General features: G+C 42.4%; 2 long non-coding RNA genes across 2 annotated transcripts in view; both read right to left on the bottom strand.

The window, feature by feature from the left end:
* Positions 1–423: 423 nt before the first annotated feature.
* LOC120527200 overlaps positions 424–22,667 on the bottom strand; it is a 106,131-nt gene continuing 83,887 nt past the window's right edge. The window contains exon 4 of the long non-coding RNA XR_005633285.1: positions 424–703. This is a non-coding gene — a long non-coding RNA (uncharacterized LOC120527200). The remainder of the gene's footprint in view (positions 704–22,667) is intronic.
* On the bottom strand, positions 18,371–21,378 carry LOC120527201. The gene is made up of 3 exons (XR_005633286.1): positions 21,270–21,378; positions 21,033–21,157; positions 18,371–19,935 (listed from the first exon to the last, which is right to left on the bottom strand). It is a non-coding gene; the product is annotated as an uncharacterized LOC120527201 (long non-coding RNA).

The following is a 22,667-nucleotide window of genomic DNA, read 5'->3' as shown; positions in this document are numbered from 1 at the left end:
AGAGAGTCAGTTCTGCCTCGGACTCAAGAGTGTACACACTGTACATCCTTTGTAACTTATTTTGCAGCCAGGACATAATATACGGGTGGCTGTCCCAAACCTTTTTCATGTCTCCTGCCTTCTCTTGTGACATGTACTAGAATGAAGCAGCAGCGTTTCCAATGAATTATAACACTTGTACGGCGTTGCCAAGCTTAGACTTCATGGCAGGGAGCTTAGCAATGCAGGAGAACCTCTTTCAGATCAAGAGAAACCAGCTGAGATGGTTTAGGCATATAACCAGGATACCCCCGGGCACCTCTCATGGTGCGTGTATCTGGCATGGCCTACCAGGAGAAGGTTCAGGACACGCTGGAAGTGTTTGATTGCTTGACTGTGTGATAAATAAAAAGCACAGAGACACATGTTAAGTGTTGGGGAGCCTCCCCGTATACTGGGTTCAGGTTCCAGTACAGTCAAAGTGTCGTCAAGCAACTCAAACATTTGACAGAAAACCGGCTAAACAGGAAATTAAATTAACAGCAGCTGGTGTGATAGAAGGTAGTAGTGGCCGGAGATGACGTTAATAGCAGAGGACATCAGAAGGGGACTGGAAGTGAGGTATTTTCTTGAAGCCGGAAGAGGAGTCTTCTTATTACAGTTGGGACGGTGATGGATTGGATCGTTATGTCGGGTAGGAATGCTTTTTTATTCTGCTGTTTTTCTGTGGATAGAAGGAGAGAAAATGATAATAATAATACATTTTATTTATTTGTAGGTGCCTTTCTAAACACTCAAGGACACCAAACAATAGATTAGATAAAGCATTAGTGGCCCTGTTCCAGTTCCCCCTCTCTGGGTTTCCTACGCGCCATCGAGCCTCTTGACTGTCCCCTAATCGCGTGTGTGCGTGATAGCTGATATGGGAGTGCCCGGGAACAGGAGACAGAGAAACGTTAAAATGAATGAAGGAAGGAAGGAACGAGTGAATTAGGACCATCTGGTGCTTTCAAGTTGGATAAAGGAAAATAGCAGCCCTGTTTTTTAGAATGACTTCACGTTAATCATTGCATCTCTCAAATAAATTAAACATAGTACAAGAAGACCGACCCTAAGTTAACATCTGTAATCCAGCGAGACATTACAGTTGTTATCCAAATTAGTTGGGAAGAATACACTGTACCTGCAGTCTCGGATGAGATCCCACTTTAGACTCTGAATATGTCATATAGCCTTTAATTTGAAGATGGCCTCATGGCAACAAACACACAAAATTTCATGAAAATCTGTTTCTGCACAGCAAGCAAATAGTTTCTAATTTTATTTACAGTGTCACCTGAGGTAAGCACTACCACTACGTGGCATGAGGGGGCGCTGTCACTAACTGCGTCCTCTCTTTTTTCCACAGCCTAGAGTTGACACCAAGTGAGGGCCCTCCAGCCCGGCTATGACGTCCACAGCAAACCTCACCCTTTTTCCAGTCACTTTGCCATCTAAAGTGGTGACCCAGGAAGGTGGTGGCTCATTGCTGACCAGGACTCGAGTCTGATAAGAGCTGCAAAGCAAAGAACGACAAAAGTACCGAGAGGGCTGTTGGCTGATTTTGGATTATTCGTTTTTCTCTGTTGTGTCTCGCATGCCAGTTTTTGCTTTGTTAAAATGAAACAGGGGTTGGTGAGGAGTTACCCCAAAATTTGTCTCTGCTCCCGACTGCTTCATTGCCACCTGTTACAACACTAAGTAGATATTCTGGGTATATTAAAGCTGCAACAACTGGTCAATGCCCTCAATGATAATCCATGTTGAGAATAGCTGGCAACAAATTTTGTTTGCATTTGCGTGATCAATGATCCCCCGAGCGATGCTTTCGGGAGTAACGTACTCCTGGTAGGGTCACCCATGCCTCCAAGGTCAGAGGTGAGGTCCTGACTAAGATCCACTCAACCACTAATCCCACCAGGGGTCCATGTAAAGTGATGCAACTTCCTGCTGTCCCTCGTCTTCCCAAACAGGAAGTGAAGCCATGTGATTGTGTGTCGTGCACTCTCACCACCACCGACATCAACAACTCCTTTGTGTAAGCTCTTCCTTCCATCCATTTAAGATGCCCAAAGGCTGTAAGAGGACCTGGAGAAGAAACTTAGTTAAAACCAGAAACAACTGAAAACCAAAAAGACGAAACCTACTGTACCAAAGCCTAAGCGTTAATCAGAAATCAAATCAGAAGGAAAATGAAAGAAATTCATACTGCATTCGTTTGAGATAGAAATGCATGATCGCATCGGTAATTAAAGGATCGTGCTAATGATATAAGACATGGGGCTATCCAAACCCTGTTCCTTAGCAACCCAGAGAAGCATCCCTGTATTGGAAGTGATAACATGGCGGCGCCCATATGCCAAAATAAAAGGTACATTGTGGCACCGTAAAATCAATAATCACTATGATTTGGAGACATAACACTGCAAAAGTAACTGCACAGAAATATTCAAAACAAAAAGAAAACCATATTCTCATGTAATATTTTTTTTACTAAGATAAGTACATTTTCAAAGTAAACAAGAAAGCACAAAGAGTGTGTAACCTTGGGTTCGGACGCTGTGTAAGCGACAATCCCTTTAAGGCTCCCATAAACCCCCAAATACCCTTATTCTTTGAATTGGTCTGATATTAATCATGCTTGGTGGGTGAAGCCCTAACATCATCATTTCTCAGCTCTCCCTCTGCCTATTTAACCAGAGTAGAGAAGGCTCAGGAGTAGGAGATCATTCCATTTGTGAAAGAGGTTGTGAGTATTGTACATCTACCACATCCTTTTTCCTGTATCAGATTTCAATGGTGATGGGCAACAGACGGAGAGGACTACAACTGGGTGATGATGTATGTTGTTAGTGTGATGGGACCCATATTCATGCCACACACAAGTGACAGAGTTGGTGTGATGGCCATTCAGAGAAACACCTGGGACCAGCACATCATCCGTGTCTTGCCAGTGTGATGGATGGCCGGGGACCGGGAGAGGGGCAACTCCCACCCAGGGATACAAGGTGGCAGCTCTCCGGAATTGCATGGGAACCGTGGAGTTGGGAAACTCAACCTTGTGGGGACCCGTGGCCACCACCAGGGGGCGCCTGGATGGTTCCAGAGCCATGGACTGCAGCACTTCCACCACACCAGGAGGTCATCAAGGAGCACCTGGAGCACATCCAGGGCATTATAAATGGGAGCCGGAGTCGGGAGGCAGAGAACAGAGCTTGCGGGAGAGGAGTGGAGGCGGCAAAGGAAAAGTAAAGTAAAGTAAAGTAAAAGGACTGAGCATTGTGGGTGAATTGTGCACTGTGTGTGTGTGCTGTATAAAAGGCAAAAGAAAATTTAAAAGTGTGTGCTTCTGGACATTCTGAGTCCATCTCTGTCTGTGTTCTGGGGATCTTTCACACTAGACAATCTTTTTCAAGGACAGCACTGCCTATTCCAGACAGAGAGGGGACAATAAGGGGACCCATCAACAACAGGAGAAGACATCACTATCAATGCCAACCCACAGTACATTGGAGGCAATTGCTCAGTGCAGGATTTACATATAAGCTACACAAGCTATAGCTTAGGGCCCTCGCCTTCTTGGGGGCCCCCAAAACAAATCATATTTGGCACTCACATAGAATATCTGGACTTATAAAGGGCCCCATGTCTCAAATAGCTTAGGGCCTTATCAAGTCTAAATCTGGCCCTGCAATTGCTCTACCCATCATACCCCCAAGATTTGCCTTTCTCAAATTGGGCTTTCTCCAAGCAGCATACACACAGGAAGAAGAGCAACAGAGATGGACAAATGGATGGACAGCCATGACAGACGTTAGGCAGTACACACATCATTTCACTGATTCAGAGTAACGTTTATGACACTTTTGATATGTGATAGACGGAGGTTGTAAATACAGTGAGGGGTCGAGGACCAAAGAAATCAAAAGAGTGAAGTCGTCTGTACGTTACATCTGGTGAGAAAGCCGTGTCTTAAAATATCTGTAAAGATGAGCTTACTCTGTACCGGAGCACAACTGCAAGCATCTGAAAAGAAAACACATCGGTGTAATGGTGAGTCCTCACTCACTCACACTTGGGGATAATCCTGCAGCACTGTCAATGTCGCTTCCTTCTGGCAGGTCAAAATCCTTATTAGAACGTTAGAACATTTTAAATGAGAGCAGGCCATTCAGCCCAACAAAGCTCGCCAGTTCTATCCACCTAATTTCTCCAAAATGACATCAAGTCGAGTTTTGAAAGTCTCTAATGTCTTACTGTCTATCACACTACGTGGTCACTTATTCCAAGTGTCTGTGGTACTCTGTGTAAAGAAAAACTTCCTAATGTCCATCCATCCATTTTCTAACCCGCTGAATCCGAATACAGGGTCACGGGGGTCTGCTGGAGCCAATCCCAGCCAACACAGGGCACAAGGCAGGAACCAATCCTGGGCAGGGTGCCAACCCACCGCAGAACTTCCTAATGTTTGTGTGAAATTTCCCCTTAATAAACTTTCAACTGTGTCCCCGTGTTCTTGATGAACTCATTTTAAAGTCACAGTCTCGATCCAATGTACATAATTTTAAACTCTTCAATCAGGTCTCCTCTTAATCTTCTTTTGCATAAACTGTAAAGGCTCAGCTCTTTTAATCTTTCTTCATAACTCATCCACTGCAGTCCTGGACACACTTCTCTGGACATTTCAGTATCTGACAGTCCAAAATCGGAGTCAGCAACAAGAGGGAAAATGCAAAAAGGACTCTTTCTAAATGACGATTTATTTTTGAAACATGGAAAATCTTACAACAGGAGTCGTCTAAAAGGGGCAGTCAAAGCTAAGAAGTCCTAAAACACAATCAAAACAAAATCAGAGCCGAAATAATTGGGAAAACCAGAAAATCCACCTATAAAAACAACACTCAGGATCAAGTCCTTCACACTTTAATGCACCACAGCCTGAGCCCCTCATCTCTGGGGCCTTAGATTGGGACTCAAGAGTGATGATAGTGATCATAGGGGTGCTGCCTCTTGTGAGGGATAAACTCACAATTAAAGGCTGTGGACTATGGCCAGAAGCTTATCCCGGCCAAGACCCCCAAGTCGCCAGATGGAGCCCTCCCTGCAACGTGGAGATGCCCCAAATTCCAGCAGGGCATCATGGACTATGGAGTTGTAATACACAGCCCTGCTGGATAACGTCGGGACCGCCAGGGGACGCTGCAGGGAGACACAGAGACGTTTGGTTTTCATACAGCCCGGGAGTACTTACAGGTCACAAGGACGGAAGAAATAAAGTGATTCCGGGCTGATGAAGAAAAGAAGTGCCAGGAAGTCACATGGACTGCGGGTTCAGAAGCACTTCTGGGTCACGAACTATAAAAGGACTGTGGGAAATCCCCAGACGGTGAGCTGAGCTGGGTGGAAGGGTGGCAACGCGTCTGGGAGTGGAGGATTATTGATTAGTGATTTATGAGTATTGTGGAGTGTAGGGTGCTTTGTGCACTGTGCAGTTCAAATAAAGTCAATTATTGGACTTTTACCCGGTGTCTGATGTCTTGGTCGAGGGTTCAAAGGAGCGATAGCGCCCCCTATCTGTCACAAGGCGTAATACCATATTACAGAAGCATAAACAGTAATCACAGAATGATACTGAAAATAACAACTCAAATTTAACAAATGCAAATGCAAATACAAATTGATTTAAAAAACATGCTTTAGTTGCCTCTTTTTCTTTTTTTCTCTTTTTTGTTCACCACACTGAATTAAAGCTGAAAGTCTGCACTTCAACTGCATCTGAGTTGTTTCATTTAAAATTCATTGTGGTAATGTACAGAACCAAAATGAGAAAAAAGTTGTCTCTGTCCAGATATTTATGGACCTAACTCTATCACAGTCTAATTACCCATTTGCAGCCAGGGCACAATATACGGGTGGCTGCCCCAAACCTTTCTGATGTCTTTCGACTCTTATTGTGACACACTATAGATGTTGTGACAGGCACCATTAGCCAGCTGGGACACCTCCATAATGGAACGACTGGGGGGAGACAACTTATGAAGGGTGCAATCTCCCCAAAACTACTATCTGGCATCCTCCCTGGGGTGCAGCAGACTCACATGGCTATTATGGGACCTGGGATTGATCGGCTCAGCCCTGTTGGGTTCCGGGGATGCCACCAGGGGGAGCTGCAGAGCCCTACTTTGGACTTCCATTACATCTGGGAGCAATTCCAGACACTCCTTAGCAAGTCAGTTAGAGTTCTCCCGGGTGTGGCTTTAAAGGAGCCAGCTGCCTCACAGAGACGAGTCGGGAGGAGATGGATGAAGAAGTGGAGGCGAAGAAGATAGGGAGATGACGATGACAATGAGGAAGAAGAAGAAGAAAAGTGCCGTGCTACTTAATTGTACTGTGTATTCCTTTGGGGAGTGTAAATAGTAAACGTCAGTGTCCAGAGACTTGCGACTGTGTTTGGGGAGCTGTGCACCCCATGTCTTCACAATGTCTACCTCCATCTTATCTAATCCTTCGGTTATTTTTTTTTTAGTAATGAAAGGGGACTGTATTTGAACCCATGACTAGTTTGGGTGTGATTGTGCCTGGGGTTTGGGGCTCAGTGGCACTTTACGGAAAGCCCCTAGTGCAGCAATGACGGCTTCAGTTCTTCTTGGGGTAAATCTCTCCAGGCTTTGCACGCCTGGGTTTGGGCAGTTTATCCCATTGTCTTACTGTTAGAAATCTACAACACAAGAAAGTGTGCAGCGAGTGAGGGGGTCTGAATGTTTTCTGATCCCACTGGAGATGTATACGTCTGTCTTCTCGAATCTGTCTTCTGCTATGAATAAACTGTGCTGTTTTGTTTGCGTTATTTGTTGAAGGCAAGTCAAACACCTCGTCTTAAACACAGACAACTAAAGGTGTTCAATGTGATTTTGCCCATTTAGCTTTTTTTTCATAAACTGAAAATCATTTCTCCCACCACATAATTCTAGTCTCCCGCCTACAGACCCCCACAGTGCTCTCTGGTCCAATTCTTTAGCTACTCACCTTTCAGCAGGACATTAAGAACAAGAGCATCTTAAATTAACCAAAGCCAACAAGATGCTTGCTGCTTCATGAAGAGCACCACATAAAAATAAATTGTTGTGGGTTGCCTGAAGTATAAAAATAGAGCAGACATACTTCTTTTCTTGGTTTATAGTCAAGCCTCCTGCTAATCAGCCTTAAATAGATAATTACAGCACTTTTAAATAAGGCGTAACTTGTAGCCTAAATGCATCTAAACTCCATTAAAAGGCACAATATACCTGAACGTGGTCACAAAATAAATAAAAACCACAAAAACGCCTGGAAAAAAAAAAAAGAAAAACCACGGGCAATGTCCATTTTGGGAAACTGGAAAAATTCCTCCCACGGCATCGACATCTCAAGGAGTGGTCCACCTTCAGTTAAATTTAATTTATCCTCGCAATAATGTGCATCCATTTACGGAAGGCTTTAAACTCATACACCCATTTATCTAACCACACATCTGATGGTCTGTAAAATGTCTCTCCCTCCACCCTACGATGCCACGCCGATCAGTTAGCTCCAGCATTTACAGACATTTTCACCCAAAGTCCCTGTCTGTTTCAAAGAATCCACAATCATCCCTGTGCCCACGAAGCTAAATAATTCATGTTTACATGATTACAGGCCAGGGGTGCTGACATGTGCAATAATGAAGACATCTGAATGTCTAATCCTTCAGCATTGACCCACTACAGTTTGCTTACCGTGCCCAACAGGTCAGTTAACATGGCTCTCCGCTTCATCTTGCAGCACTGAGACTCCATCACCTCATATGGCAGGACTGTTATTTGTAACACAATCATTTCACAGCTTTTCCTTGGCAAACTTCTCAGTATGAACTTGGACTTTGCCACACGTCTCTTGACTCAGATAATGATACGGGCAAACATCGACTCAGAGCCCCTGATCCTGAGCACAGGGACCCCTCTAGTGATGAATGTACTGTGGATGAAATTAAGCTGGAAATATATGTTAAAGAAAGAAACCTTGTGCTAAACTAGGAGCTCTTTGAATATTTAATAGTTAATCAAACTAAAGAACCAGGCAGGAGGAAGCTTGTCTGTTGCGTCTTTAATTATCGCTTTGTGAAGAGGGGCCACCCTGTTACTGCAATCTACTAAGGGACAGTTGCCCGGGCAGAGGTGTCAGTAAATGTTCAGCGAATAAGAGCAGAGATCTGAATTTATAATCAACTGAATGTACATAACAGTGCTGAATGAATGAATACACATCACTGTGACACCCTGTGTAGTGGGAGCTGGGAGACACCAACCTACACTCTAGACGTGACCAGGATGATGGTGTAAGACGGAGGAGACACAGACACAATAATGGTTGGGTTTTTGCAAAATTAAACTGAAATTTTATTCACAGGTGCACATCAAGAAAATCAAAAATAATGTCCTGTGGAAAATATATATATACAGTCCAACGGATGGCACGGTGGCGCAGTGGTAGTGCTGCTGCCTGCGTGGAGTTTGCATGTTCTCCCCGTGTCTGCTTGGGTTTCCTCCCACAGTCCAAAGACATGCATTGGCGATTCTAAATTGGCCCTAGTGTGTGGCTGTGTGTGTCCTGCGGTGGGTTGGCGCCCTGCCCAGGATTTGTTCCTGCCCTGCGCCCTGTGTTGGCTGGGATTGGCTCCAGCAGAGTTGGTTGGAGAGCGACTGACTGATGACACAGTCCAATACTGTAAAGGACACACACAAACAGTAATGAAACAGAGCCCAGTATTTACAGTGCTGACTGAAAGTCCCAAATGAAAAAGAAAAATGCACACAAAATGGTGAAACCCATATACAGTGGTGTGAAAAACTATTTGCCCCCTTCCTGATTTCTTATTCTTTTGCATGTTTGTCACACAAAATGTTTCTGATCATCAAACACATTTAACCATTAGTCAAATATAACACAATTAAACACAAAATGCAGTTTTTAAATGATGGTTTTATTATTTAGGGAGAAAAAATCCAAACCTACATGGCCCTGTGTGAAAAGTAATTGCCCCTGAACCTAATAACTGGTTGGGCCACCCTTAGCAGCAATAACTGCAATCAAGCGTTTGCGATAACTTGCAATGAGTCTTTTACAGCTCTGGAGGAATTGTGGCCCACTCATCTTTGCAGAATTGTTGTAATTCAGCTTTATTTGAGGGTTTTCTAGCATGAACCGCCTTTTTAAGGTCATGCCATAGCATCTCAATTGGATTCAGGTCAGGACTTTGACTAGGCCACTCCAAAGTCTTCATTTTGTTTTTCTTCAGCCATTCAGAGGTGGATTTGCTGGTGTGTTTTGGGTCATTGTCCTGTTGCAGCACCCAAGACCGCTTCAGCTTGAGTTGACGAACAGATGGCGGACATTCTCCTTCAGGATTTTTTGGTAGACAGTAGAATTCATGGTTCCATCTATCACAGCAAGCCTTCCAGGTCCTGAAGCAGCAAAACAACCCCAGACCATCACACTACCACCACCATATTTTACTGTTGGTATGATGTTCTTTTTCTGAAATGCTGTGTTCCTTTTACGCCAGATGTAACGGACATTTGCCTTCCAAAAGTTCAACTTTTGTCTCATCAGTCCACAAGGTATTTTCCCAATAGTCTTGGCAATCATTGAGATGTTTCTTAGCAAAATTGAGACGAGCCCTAATGTTCTTTTTGCTTAACAGTGGTTTGCGTCTTGGATATCTGCCATGCAGGCCGTTTTGCCCAGTCTCTTCCTTATGGTGGAGTCGTGAACACAGACCTTAATTGAGGCAAGTGAGGCCTGCAGTTCTTTAGACGTTGTTCTGGGGTCTTTGTGACCTCTCGGATGAGTCGTCTCTGCGCTCTTGGGGTAATTTTGGTCGGCCGGCCACTCCTGGGAAGGTTCACCACTGTTCCATGTTTTTGCCATTTGTGGATAATGGCTCTCACTGTGGTTCGCTGGAGTCCCAAAGCTTTAGAAATGGCTTTATAACCTTTACCAGACTGATAGATCTCAATTACTTCTGTTCTCATTTGTTCCTGAATTTCTTTGGATCTTGGCATGATGTCTACCTTTTGAGGTGCTTTTGGTCTACTTCTCTGTGTCAGGCAGCTCCTATTTAAGTGATTTCTTGATTGAAACAGGTGTGGCAGTAATCAGGCCTGAGGGTGGCTACGGAAATTGAACTCAGGTGTGATACACCACAGTTAGGTTATTTTTTAACAAGGGGGCAATTACTTTTTTACACAGGGCCATGTAGGTTTAAATTTTTTTTTCTCCCTAAATAATAAAAACCATCATTTAAAAACTGCATTTTGTGTTTACTTGTGTTATATTTGACTAATGGTTAAATGTGTTTGATGATCAGAAACATTTTGTGTGACAAACATGCAAAAGAATAAGAAATCAGGAAGGGGGCAAATAGTTTTTCACACCACTATATACCAAAAATAAAGCTAATAAAGTCAGGAAGCTGCTCCTTCCGACAAAAACCAAATTCTTGTTTACCAAAAACAAGAATTTTCAGAATATGGAAAAAGAGAAAAGTGTGTATACAAAAATAGTGCACCGTTAACCACAACCCAATAAATACCTCCACCAAAGCTAATCCAGACACATAAATTTACAAGAAAAAAAAAAATTACAAAAATCAAGGCACAAGTCACGGTGCTTGGTAAACTCAAGAGAATGTTCTACCAAATACCTCTCTCTCTGTACGATCTAGCCAGAAGACACCCTCTACAGGCCATAAATTCCCTTTTGTATTCGGCTTTGTCGTGCCAACCAATTAAACTGTCGAACATCATCCTTTCATCTTTTCATCTCCCGCCCCGGCCTTTGAGACGTGAACTGCTCTTCTCTCATAAAGCTGAAAGGAAGCCCTCCTTTTTCTTCCCTTCCCCGAACTACTGCCAAGACAACTGTCAATACGGGGTCCCTTTTACAAGCGGCAGCAAGCCGATACTAAGGCGCTTCGCACTTTCTTTTACTCTTCTAGCGTTATAAGGTCACGGGAGGCCTGCACGTGAGTGGGAGTCAGACAACACCACTCCGGCTGGACAATGGCTGAGCCGCCTTTTCACTCTACACGAGACCCGTCGTGACGCTGCACTAGCAGAGCCTCAATGTCTACTGACAAAGGCATCCTCGGTTATAGATCTGAATTCATCTGAGCATTTTTAAAAATCAGAGAATGAAGCTGGAGGCCATGTTGACCCTTTTATAGAGAGCTGAGTGAATATGTTATTAATTAATGATCGATTCCATTTATTGCCAGTCCACTGAGGGATTCCTAGTTCTTCTAAAGCTTATCCCAGTTTCATGTGGGGTCGCTACATTTGACCAGCTTACTCCACCATTCTGGATACCCTTCCTGGCCTTTATCTCTCAGATCCCCCTTACGCAGTCCATCCACTTTCTCATTGGCCACCTTCTTTTCCTTCATCCCAACACCACTATGCCCATGATTCCCAGCTATTACACTTACTGTATATTATGGTAACTGTAAGTTTTAAAAAACAGAATAATTAATAAATATAAGGATTATTAATATCGCAAAATTGTTCACATAGGAAGAGACTTGAAAGACTGTGCAGTGGGGTCCACGATTTGATGTTGGTATCTTTCCAGGACGGGAAGCCACAATAATGAAAGTAAAGCAACAGAACACTGATTGTGGTAATGTGTTCTCCTGACACGCTATGTGGCTGCCCCAGTTTAAACCTCTGCAGGGCTGCCTGGGAGTTGTAATTTGGTGGGCTGTCCTGCAACCTCCTGGACTGCCAGGGGGAGCTCTAAGGAGACAGCCTTGATTTTTTGAGGCATGGTCTGACCCGGAAGTACTTATGGACTGGAAGTACTCCCAAAGTAATGTTTAAAAGATCCTTCTGTGCTCCAGCCAAGGGCATTGTTGAGTGGACGAAAAGACAAGAGTTCACTTGGGACTGTGGAGGATTAAGGGAAATAAAAGTAGAAAGAGAAGAGAGGCCAGTGATGAGTGAAACATCCATCCATCCATTTTCTAACCTGCTGAATCCGAATACAGGGTCACAGGGGTCTGCTGGAGCTAATCCCAGCCAACACAGGGCACAAGGCAGGAACCAATCCCTAGCAGGGTGCCAACCCACCACAGGACACACACAAACCCACCCACACACCAAGCACACACTAGGGCCAATTTAGAACCGCCAATCCACCTAACCTGCATGTCTTTGGACTGTGGGAGGAAACCGGAGTGCCCGGAGGAAACCCACGCAGACACGGGGAGAACATGCAAACTCCACGCAGGGAGGACCCGGGAAGCGAACCCGGGTCTGCTAACTGTGAGGCAGCAGCGCTACCACTGCGCCACCGTGCCGCCCTGAGTGAAACATCTCCATAATAAAGGAGTTTTAATGGAAAAGAGGACATTAGACAAACATGATGCCAACCTGGCTGCAGATGTTTCCTGTAATAATTTACATAATCCTTCTCTTTGTAATCTTAATATTTAGTGTTAAATGCCTTCAACAGTGGTTAATAATATGTCTACTGTAGGGAATACCACCTATGCCTTCGTTGACACTTCATCCTCTCATTCAGATTATGTGATAACGAATCCATTAGTAGAACTGCTTTCTGCAAATGCTGATATGATTTACGGTTAGGGTTAGGGTTAGGGCAATTGCCTGGAGAACAAAAGGACGGGAGGAGAAATGTTTCACAATTAACAAAATTTTACTTTAAGGTTAATTGTGGATTCTTCAGTACAAAAGTCATATTTTGGAATTCGGCAAGATTAGCAAATTATTTGCCATGACAGACTGATATAACAAATAAAGTGTCCTTAACTAACAGTTATATACGGGTTAACCTGAGTACCATTGGATGTCCAAAAATTTCAATATTGTCTCAGTTCAGCCTGAAACCTGCTTAAGGTAACTGTGTTTGGCTCCCTTGGATCAATTTATTTTCTTTATTGAATAGACAATTGCACAATTTCAAGCGATACCTCACCATCCCCGACTTTATGAATTTATGCATTGGATAGGCGATTGCGAGACTCTTCTCTTTGAGTTTTTATATTGCATAGACAAATCACGTAACTTCAAAGGGAACTCTTCTGTTTGAGTTTATATATTGGATAGACAATTGTGCAACTTCAATGGGGGCTCTTCTCTTAGAATTTAAATAGTGAATATATTTGATTGACAATTGTGTAACTTCAAGGGGAACTCTTCAAATTTGTATATTGCATAGACGATCATACAATTTCAAGGGGGACTCTTTGAATTCGAGTTTATATATTGAATAAAGGACTGAGCAACTTCAAGGGGGACTCTTCTGTTCGAGTTTATATATTGGGTAGATAATCGTGCCATTTCACAGGGGACTCTTCTCTTAGAATTTAAATATTGGATAGACGAGTGAACAACTTCAAGGAAAACTCTTTGAATTTATGTATTTAATAGATGATCACGTAACTTCAATAAGTACGCTTCTCTCCAAGTTTATATACTGTATAGACATTTCAACAACTTCAAGGGGGTGGCTTTTCTCTATGAGTTTATATACTGGAAAGTGTCACACACGTGTGTTGGGGAGCAACATAAAGGCTTCGGTGAGTGTAATTTACCAGCGAGACATGAGGGGGGCTGTACTGAAGATGGCGCCGACTGGTGTGGCTGGCCATCTGCTCGTCTCTCTAGTCTATGTTTTAACTTTGTTTTTATGTTTTAGTTTGTCCCAACAATCACTGTCCTATGATCGGGAGTCTTTACTTAACATATTTTCTGGCCTACTTTCCTCTCAATTTTCATCTTCTGATTGGATTTTTTCCACCTTTGTTTTATTCATCTCCTGACTTCTTCACCTGGACGCCGGTGTTCACCTGTATCAGTCAGTTGAATGCCCCTCGGAGACGCAAACGCACCCGTCGCCATTGTGGGAAAAGAGCAGGAATTGCTGTTAAACAACAACATCTCAAGTCCCAGAGCTTTGTTTCCCGATGCCTGCGAGTTGTCTATGACCCATCTTCTCCTGCTCAGGAATCCATCACTGATTCATGGGTGCTGGACACCGGATTTAATTTGTCCATCTCAAGACAGCATCACTCTTCCTCGGTGTGCAATCGGGCAATAAACGCTGCTAATTTTCGCACACTCACCAGTGCTCATCCTGCAACGAGCTCTTCTACTTCTATCAAGGCTGCTCTCTTGAACGTGAGATCAGTGTCTAATAAAACTTTTATTCTGCAAGACTTTATTACATCAAATAATCTGGATTTCTTCTTCATCACCGAGACTTGGATTTTAAATGGCGACTCTTCATGTTTTACTGACTTGGTTCCATCAGGTTATTCATTTTTAAACTCTCTTCGGCTGACTTGTCGTGTTTTGCATTGCCACTGTTTTTAAAAGTTTGTTCTTGTGTCGGAGCCTTACAAGGGATCCGTTTAGCAGCTTTGAACTTCAACTTTTTCGAAGTGTGCAGCTCCCCTTCTTTGTTGTTTGCCGTGGTTTATAAACCTCCTGTAATTAATGACACTTTCATTTCTGGCTGATATCACCCTCTCCTATGACAAAATATTTATTGTTGGTGAGTGGGCTCACTCCTGCCTGTTTATCTGAACTGTGTGTTTTACACCAGCCATCCAGAGTGCTTAGATCTTTTGGTCAGTTGTCTCTTGTTGTCCCTCGTACCAAATGTAAAACCAAAGGGGACAGGGCCTTTGCAGCTGCTGCCCCTCGCCTGTGGAACTCTTTACCTCATCACATAAAGGAGTCGTCTACAATTGAACTGTTCAAAACAAAATTAAAAACTCACTTCTTTTCACTTGCATTCAGTGACCTTCAGTAATACTGATGGTTTTCCTCTTTATGATCATATAACATTATTTCTATTTATTATCTATCTTATTTTATGTTCATATATTTTATTACTATTTATGTTATTTTATTGTTTATTGTTTTTGTTTTTTTATTTTTCTTTTATTCTATTATTGTAAAGCACTTTGGCCGCAGCATTACTATGTTGTTAAAAATGTGCTATATAAATAAATTGACATTGACATTGACACTGTCTAATAATGCTCTCACTTCTACTTCCCCCTCTGCAGAAAGGAAAATTGAGACCTCTCCCACTCTGGGACAGACCACCTGGACCCGCCTATTTCTCTCAGAATTCCACATAAGAAGAAATGACACAATCTTGGACAGACTAACTGAGATTTAATGAAGTCTCGTCATTGTGCTTTACCATGTGTTTTATTTTCTGCCTTTTGCGTAATGTGATATACAGGGTTTACCTCCAGGTGCCCCAGACCCTTTATCTTGTGTCTTTTGTGTCTTTGTAATAGACAACTGTGCAACAACTCTTCTCTTCTAGTTTATATATTGCATAGATAACTGCACAACTTTAAGGGGGACTCTGTCTTTGCGTTTATATATTGGACTAGCAAAATACCGGCGCTTTGCAGCGGCAAAGTACTGCCTTAATATTTTTATTAAGAAGAAAATTAAACCTTTTTAAACTGAGGGAAAATATACCAATAATTATTTGTTAAGGATCTCTTTGTATACCACATTGTCAGTTCGGCCCTCCGGTTGTAATATGACCAAGCTGTGTGCTGAGCTTACTCTTGAACATTTAATGTACAGTTGGCCATTTGAACAGTAATCTTGTTTCAAATCTCACAGCTTGGATTGCTGCTGTCGTAAGTTTGAGTTTCATGGTTTCTTTCAATTACGTTAGTATTTGTAGGACTTGTGTTGAAGAGACATTCAGCATCTGTCAAGTGTTGTAAGTATACAACCTGTTTCATCGATAACTTCACATCCAGCTTTTGAGAGTTTAAACATTCATAAACATCAAAGTGTCCACTACACAAATCGTCACCTGTGAATCTAAGATGGTTAAGAGGCATTGGTGGTTGTCGAAAGATGTATAATATTTGGCCATTTCGGTACACTTGAAAGCAACAACCGAACAATTCAGCGGCAGCCATCAACTCACATGCAGAACCATAGGTGAAAGGCTTAAGTATTTCACTCTTCTAGTGCTCCTGTGTAGTATAATTATCTCCTGTACCGTCATCAGTCCACACCTTGAACCTGTCCCAGTCATTCAATACATAAGATACAATGTTCCTCCGGATATCAAGAGTGAGCCTGCAATATGTAACACAGAGAATGGAAAAGACAGGCGGCATTTCCGGGCATGGAAACCACTCGGTAAGTGACAGTTCTTTGATCGATGGTGATCACCTCGATAGACATGTTAATGGGGGTACGGTTGGAATGATAAAAGAAATGGGTACCTGAACAATGCAAAGTAAGTCTAAAATACCTACACAATAACTATAAGCGTAATAAACGAACAATAAAACAGCGGAGAAGCCGTGGATTAAATAAAAAGGCTGTAGTTATCAGCAAGGAGACGTGAATCCTGTGGTGAAGCAAGGAAGGGAATGTAGAGACTGAAGCGACGGACGGCCTTATATAGACAGGCAGCCAACAACGTGGGAGGCGTTGGGATGGGGGACCCAACGCTGCCTCACACGGCAACTGAGCTGCAGGCTATGGACGTATATATGTATGTAAGTAGGATTCAGTTAGCGTTGGGAACCCGTGTACCAAATTTCTTGAAGATGGGCCCATAAGTAACAAAGACCTTGGAAAAGTTTAATATGGCAGCCGACAGTGGCATCATACCACCAAAAAAAGTATGTACATTGGTTTCGGTTAGCGTAGGGAAGCCGCCTACCAAATTTCGTGAAGATGGGGCCATAAATAAAAAAGTTCAACATGGCGGACGTTGTCGACCGTTATGTGTAGAATTTCAAAATGAAACCTGCTTAACTTTTGTAAGTAAGCTGTTAGGAATGAGCCTGCCAAATTTCAGCCTTCTACCTACACAGGAAGTTGGAGAATTAGTGATGAGTCAGTGAATCAGTGAGTGAGTGAGTGAGTGAGTAAGTGAGGGAGGGAGGGAGGGAGGTCTTTGCCTTTATTAGTATAGATAAATGATTAATCAAGTTCAAGTGGAACCTGCTCTTCATAAATCCAAGTAATCTGAGCATGACTGCCTACAAAAATTTACAGAAGGGGAAAAGAACCTGATCTTTGCAAATCCAAATGACACACCTGCTTCAAATAATCCAGAGCATCAACTTATATATACTGTACTTATATAAAATCCAACCTGTCTCTCTGTCTGTATGTCTATTCGCTTTTTACCAGGTAACTACTTAATGGATTTAGATTGGTTTTTTTTCTATAATTTGCTTGAACATGCCAGTTGATTTTGCGACTTTTCTCATCGCAAGTATTATAGTTCGTTGCAGTACTGATTTATTTGCGTGAATCTGAGAGACAGGGACAGGGAGGTGGGACCTCAGGAGTAGGGAGCCTCTGCTTAGCTAGCGATACCTGTTTGTTCAACAGACATTATCATCTAGAGATTGTTAAGGAGTAATGTTTGACGTTTTTGAGAGAGAGATCAGAGCTCCATGTATTTTAGAGGGTAGCTGCTGATTGCCAGTGATATCACAGCCATGTTCTCTTCTCCCCACGCGGAGGACGCTCTTCTGTCAGAGCTGAACACGATCAGATATACAGTACCAATGTCTCACGTTGGAGCGTACCTACCTTCAGCTTGGTCATAGATAACTTGCCAACTTTTTACATTCTTGGCAAAGAGATCCGATAGCAAAACCAAAAATATTGTATATCAAGAGGCCCTTGGATACAAAAGCTATAGATATAAATTCTTCTCACTACAAACTATTACATTTTTTTATTGATTTTTAAAGTTTGTCCTATTTTACTACTACACGGGCAGAGCTGCGGGGAACAGCTAATTATTTAATAAACAGAAAATCCCTGACACTATCCAGTTGTGTTCTGGCTCAGAAAAGATAAGACAAACAAACATGTAACTTGAAGCGTCTCTTCTACGTTCACGTAGAAGTTGTTTGATTTTATGAGCTTTTTGTGAAGTGTTTTGCCTTTCGATTTCTTTTGTGCTGTCACAATTAGCCTTGTTTCTCTAATGTGCCGCTGTGGGAGAGAATGAGGAATTAGGAATTGGGCTGTGGCACAGAGCTCTGTTGCATTCTAATTAGGCAGTTTGAGTTCACATAGTCATTATTGATCTTGTTAATGAAACAAACACAACAGAAGAATTATAATAATAATTACCAATCTCCGCATGCATTGAATACATTAGATCTGAGTTATCATATATTCCGATTTTTAATACTTAACGAGAATTTTTTTGGCTTTCTAAATTACAATACGCTTAGAGTCCAATGAAAACTCGAATTGTTGGAGGAATGAGCAGAACTTTACTGGAAAGATAAGGTCTTTTCTTTAATGTTTAAAAGAGTGAATTTTTACACAGATACTTTAATTATATAAAAATGCAGGGGTTCCCAAACTGCTGTGAGATGGCATTTCAGGGACGCAGCAAAGAGGAAGGCTGCTCTGCGATTCAGCAAAATTGAGTGAGGTGCGTTGCCTGACTTTATCGTGATCCAATCACATAAAAATGGCTGCACCAATTTTCATGACATTTTGTTTGTGGGTAGTCATTGGTCTAACCTAAAACGTTGGCTAAATGGTGTTTTAAAAATTATTTTCAAAAGTGGAGGGGTGCCCTAATTGTGCAACCCACTAGTCCAAAACAGCCAAGTCAATCCTAATTAAATTCTCCATGTATAATAAAGCTGAACCAGCTTAACATCTAGGCTACATGGCATCTCAAAAATGTAATTTAGAAGGACGCTTGTGACTTTAAGGCCCATCAACAGTTCCATCAATAAAATGGGGTTCTATTTCGATGAAGTCCTTTTGGCAGTGATTACAGCTTGAGAGTCTTCTTGTGTCTGACCTGATAAGCTTGGACTCAGATTTGAGGATTTTCTGCCATTCTTCTCTGCGGATCTTCTCATTCTCTGTAAGGTTGGATGGAGACCATCAGTGGACAGCCATTTCCACTCCTCCTGAGATGTTCAGTTGGGTTCAAAAGGCTGGATTCTGGTGGCTGAGCCCCTCCAGGACATTCCCTAAGTGACTCCTGTGTTATCTTTGCTTTGTGTTTAGGTTTATTGTCCTGTTGGAAAGTGAACTTTCATCCCAGGCTGATGTTCAGAGCACTCTGGAGCAGGTCTTCATTGAGGGTATCTCTGTACTTCCCTTCATTCAGGTTTCTCCAAACCTTATGTAGCCTACTAGAACATGCCGCTGAAAAACAACCCCACCACCACCACCATACTTCACTTTTCGATTAGTATTGTGCAGGTGATAAGTGGTACCATGGTTTCCTCCATATATGACACTAATCTTGGTTTCATCAGAGCAGAGAATGTTGTTTGTTACAGTCCGAGAGTTCTTCAGGTGCCTTTTTCCAAACTCAAAATGAGCTTTCATATCTGAGAGGTTTCTGTGTGGCAACTCGGTCATAAAGTCAAGATCAGTGAAGTGTTGCAGTGATGGTTATTCTTCTGGAAGTTTCTCCCTGCTCCCTACACGTTCTCTGGAGCTCAGCTAGAGTGGGGTACTATCGGGTTCTTAGTCAACTCTCTCACCATGGCCTTTATCCCTCCATTGCTCCTGGTATCCATCTCTAAATGGGGTCACAGTAGTTTTTTAGACTTCTCCCATTTAAGAATTATGAAGGAAACTGCTTTCTTGGGAACTGTCAATGCTGTAGGAATTTTCTTTGGCCTTCCCAAGTTTTGTCCCTCAATACAATCCTGTCTCAAAGCTCCATATACAATTCCTTCACCCTCATGGCGTGCTTGATGCTCTGATACACATTGTCAGCTGTGAAACCTTCAATAGACAGTTGTGTGCCTTCCCAGTCAATTGGATTGACGACATGTGGACTCCAAAGAAGGTGTAGAAACATCTCAATGATGATCTATGGAATGGGATCAAAGTGTCAAAGCAAAATACTTGTGTTAATGTGATAGTTCAGCTTTTAATTTTTATCAATTTCTAAAATCCTGTTTTCATTCTGTCATTCAGTGGTATTAAGTGTTGCTCGAAGAATGGAAAAATGAATTTAAATGATTTTAGCACAAGGCTAAAAGGTGTAAAAGGCGACGGGGTTTGAAGGCTTTCTCAATCCACTGCATGAAGATATTTAGTTCATTTGCAACACTCAGTTGGCTCAACTGGGTGTATGCATGGCTGTGCCCAGAAATGGACTGGTGCTTGAGTTTGATCTGATGCTGCTGGGAAAGGTTATGAGCTTCACCACCATAAAGGGGATTAAGCAGGTTTCGTAATGAATTTGTAAATAAATCATACATTCTGCCTAAACTCTGCTCCTTTGCATTTTACTTGAATCATCCATCCATCCATTATCCAACCTGCTATATCCTAACTACAGGGTCACGGGGGTCTGCTGGAGCCAATCCCAGCCAACACAGGGCGCAAGGCAGGAAACAAACCCCGGGCAGGGCGCCAGCCCACCGCAGCGTGCGCACACCCACACACACACCAAGCACAATTTAGAATCGTCAATGCATGTTTTTGGACTGTGGGAGGAAACCCACGCAGACACGGGAAGAACATGCAAACTCCACGTAGGAAGGACCCGGGAAGCGAACCCGGGTCTCCTAACTGCAAGGCAGCAGCACTACCCACTGCGCCACCGTGCCGCCCTTTACTTGAATCATTCTTTCCTAATTCTTACCAATCTTTTTGCAAGTCTTTCTCCAGGTCAGATTTGTAGAATTCTACCTGGACACAAAGCCTTAATGGCACCACAAGGGAAAATTTTCTCGGCTTTCGTTTTTTACCATTTTCTCATGCAACATAAAATTCCAAATTGAGGGGATTAAGCAACCATGTGGTATAACCCTCGAAGGATTTTCTGCTGCTATTATTTTATTTAGGCCTTTTTCATAACATAAAAATATGATCACTAGCTACCAGGAAAGGCAACATCCGTCATTTCCTAAAACAGAAATGCCAAGCTTCCTGCTGTTCAGTCACAGCAACGGTAATTACCTCTCAATTTATACCGCTTCACACTGACATTTAGTGAAAGGCCTCTGGAAGTCTCGGTCTGAAGAAAATCCGGCTACAGTCCTGCCTCTCGTCTCTCGGAAGACTTTCTGCTTTCACCTAGAATACTGATGACAGGTATATCGATTTGTCATATCTTGTTTCTGGAGTGCATTAAAATGATTAACATGTATTAAAAAGTTTTGCACCATATATCAATCTCTCAGTCTGCATACTTACATTTCCTTAGTTTGCATGAACACAGTCTTTCTTAGCTGGAGAAAGTGTAAGGCTTGAAGGAGCCGATGATGGGACAGCATTTCATCACAGACCTGTCTTAGAAATGCCAGTCAGCACTACAACATGTTGACGAACTGTAAGTGTAACAATTGAAACAAACATTGAAGATGGTGCGCATGTGGCAGAGAAAAGAACTGCACGTCACCACTGGAAAATGTTGGAGGTGCTCACCCTGCCGTCCCCCTTTAATTCCAACAAAATATATGAAAATCCACTAACGGTGCAATGCAGGATAACATGCAGTGAATACTCTTGACTCGTGCATTTACAGTTTTCATCCTCTTTCTCTGTACGTTTAGCATACATTTGCTCAGAGGTTGATGCGCTTGCTGCTTCCTGAGCAGATTTTCTCTTCTCCACCCTAACAGCCCGCTTCTTCTCATCTTTCATCGGCACCTTTTCACGTTAAAACTGATTAAGTCAGTGTTTGTGTTGCAATTACTCAGTATGTTTTCTTTAATATTTCACTTAAGCTGGCACTTAAGTCTTCAATCTGCCTCAAAAATGATTGATGGTAAGACGGCCCTGCCAGTGCAAGCAGTGTACTGTACTGTGGCAATGCACTCCATTGGCTACTTTGAATGTTACCATAATTTGCAGGACTATGCTATGTAATAGGCATGTGAAGTCACATAGTGTAGAGGCTTATGAAACGTAAAACACAGTGACATTTGTCTTAAATAAATATTTTATGTTGATTTATGTTGTGAAACCATTGCTTTATGTGTTGGCCTTTGGCCAAAATGGGAAAAAAATAATTCACCCTCAAAGAGTTAATCAACACTGTTATGTAAATTCAGTTATTTAAAAAGTGGACCTTTGCCCTTATTTTTCTGACCATTCGGTAACAGACTACTGTGATGAATGCTCCCTCTTTGGCATTTGCTGTAATGATAATTAAAGACAGAAAGTCCGGCTTTTCTCCTGCCTGGGTTTCTGACCCAAAGAGGTTTTATTAAACTTGTCCTAGTAGAGGATAAGTTTCTTTCTTTAATTAATATATTGATTTCTCCTATAGGTTTTCCTCCCATGGTCCAAAGACATGCAGGTGAATTGGCGAACCTAAATTGTCCCGTGTGTGATTGAGGTGTGGGTGTCTGTGTGTTTGCTCTGTGATGGACTGGCGCCCAATCCAGGGTTTGTTCCTGCCTTGCGCCCCTATGCTAGCTGGGATAGGCTCCAGCAGACATCTGTGACCCTGTTCAGGACTAAGCGGCCTAGAAAATGACTGGCTGACTTTAAGTATATTTTCAAGTAAGTACTTTCTTACATTTACTTAGGTAGAAAAGAACATTTTTGCTTGTTTATTTCTACGTTTATTTAAGTAAATTCTTTGAG

Source organism: Polypterus senegalus, chromosome 4 (genome assembly GCF_016835505.1).
Source record: "Polypterus senegalus isolate Bchr_013 chromosome 4, ASM1683550v1, whole genome shotgun sequence".
NCBI classification, from domain to species: domain Eukaryota; kingdom Metazoa; phylum Chordata; class Cladistia; order Polypteriformes; family Polypteridae; genus Polypterus; species Polypterus senegalus.
Note: the sequence above shows the minus strand (reverse complement) of the source record. Positions and strands in the feature narration are given on the sequence as shown.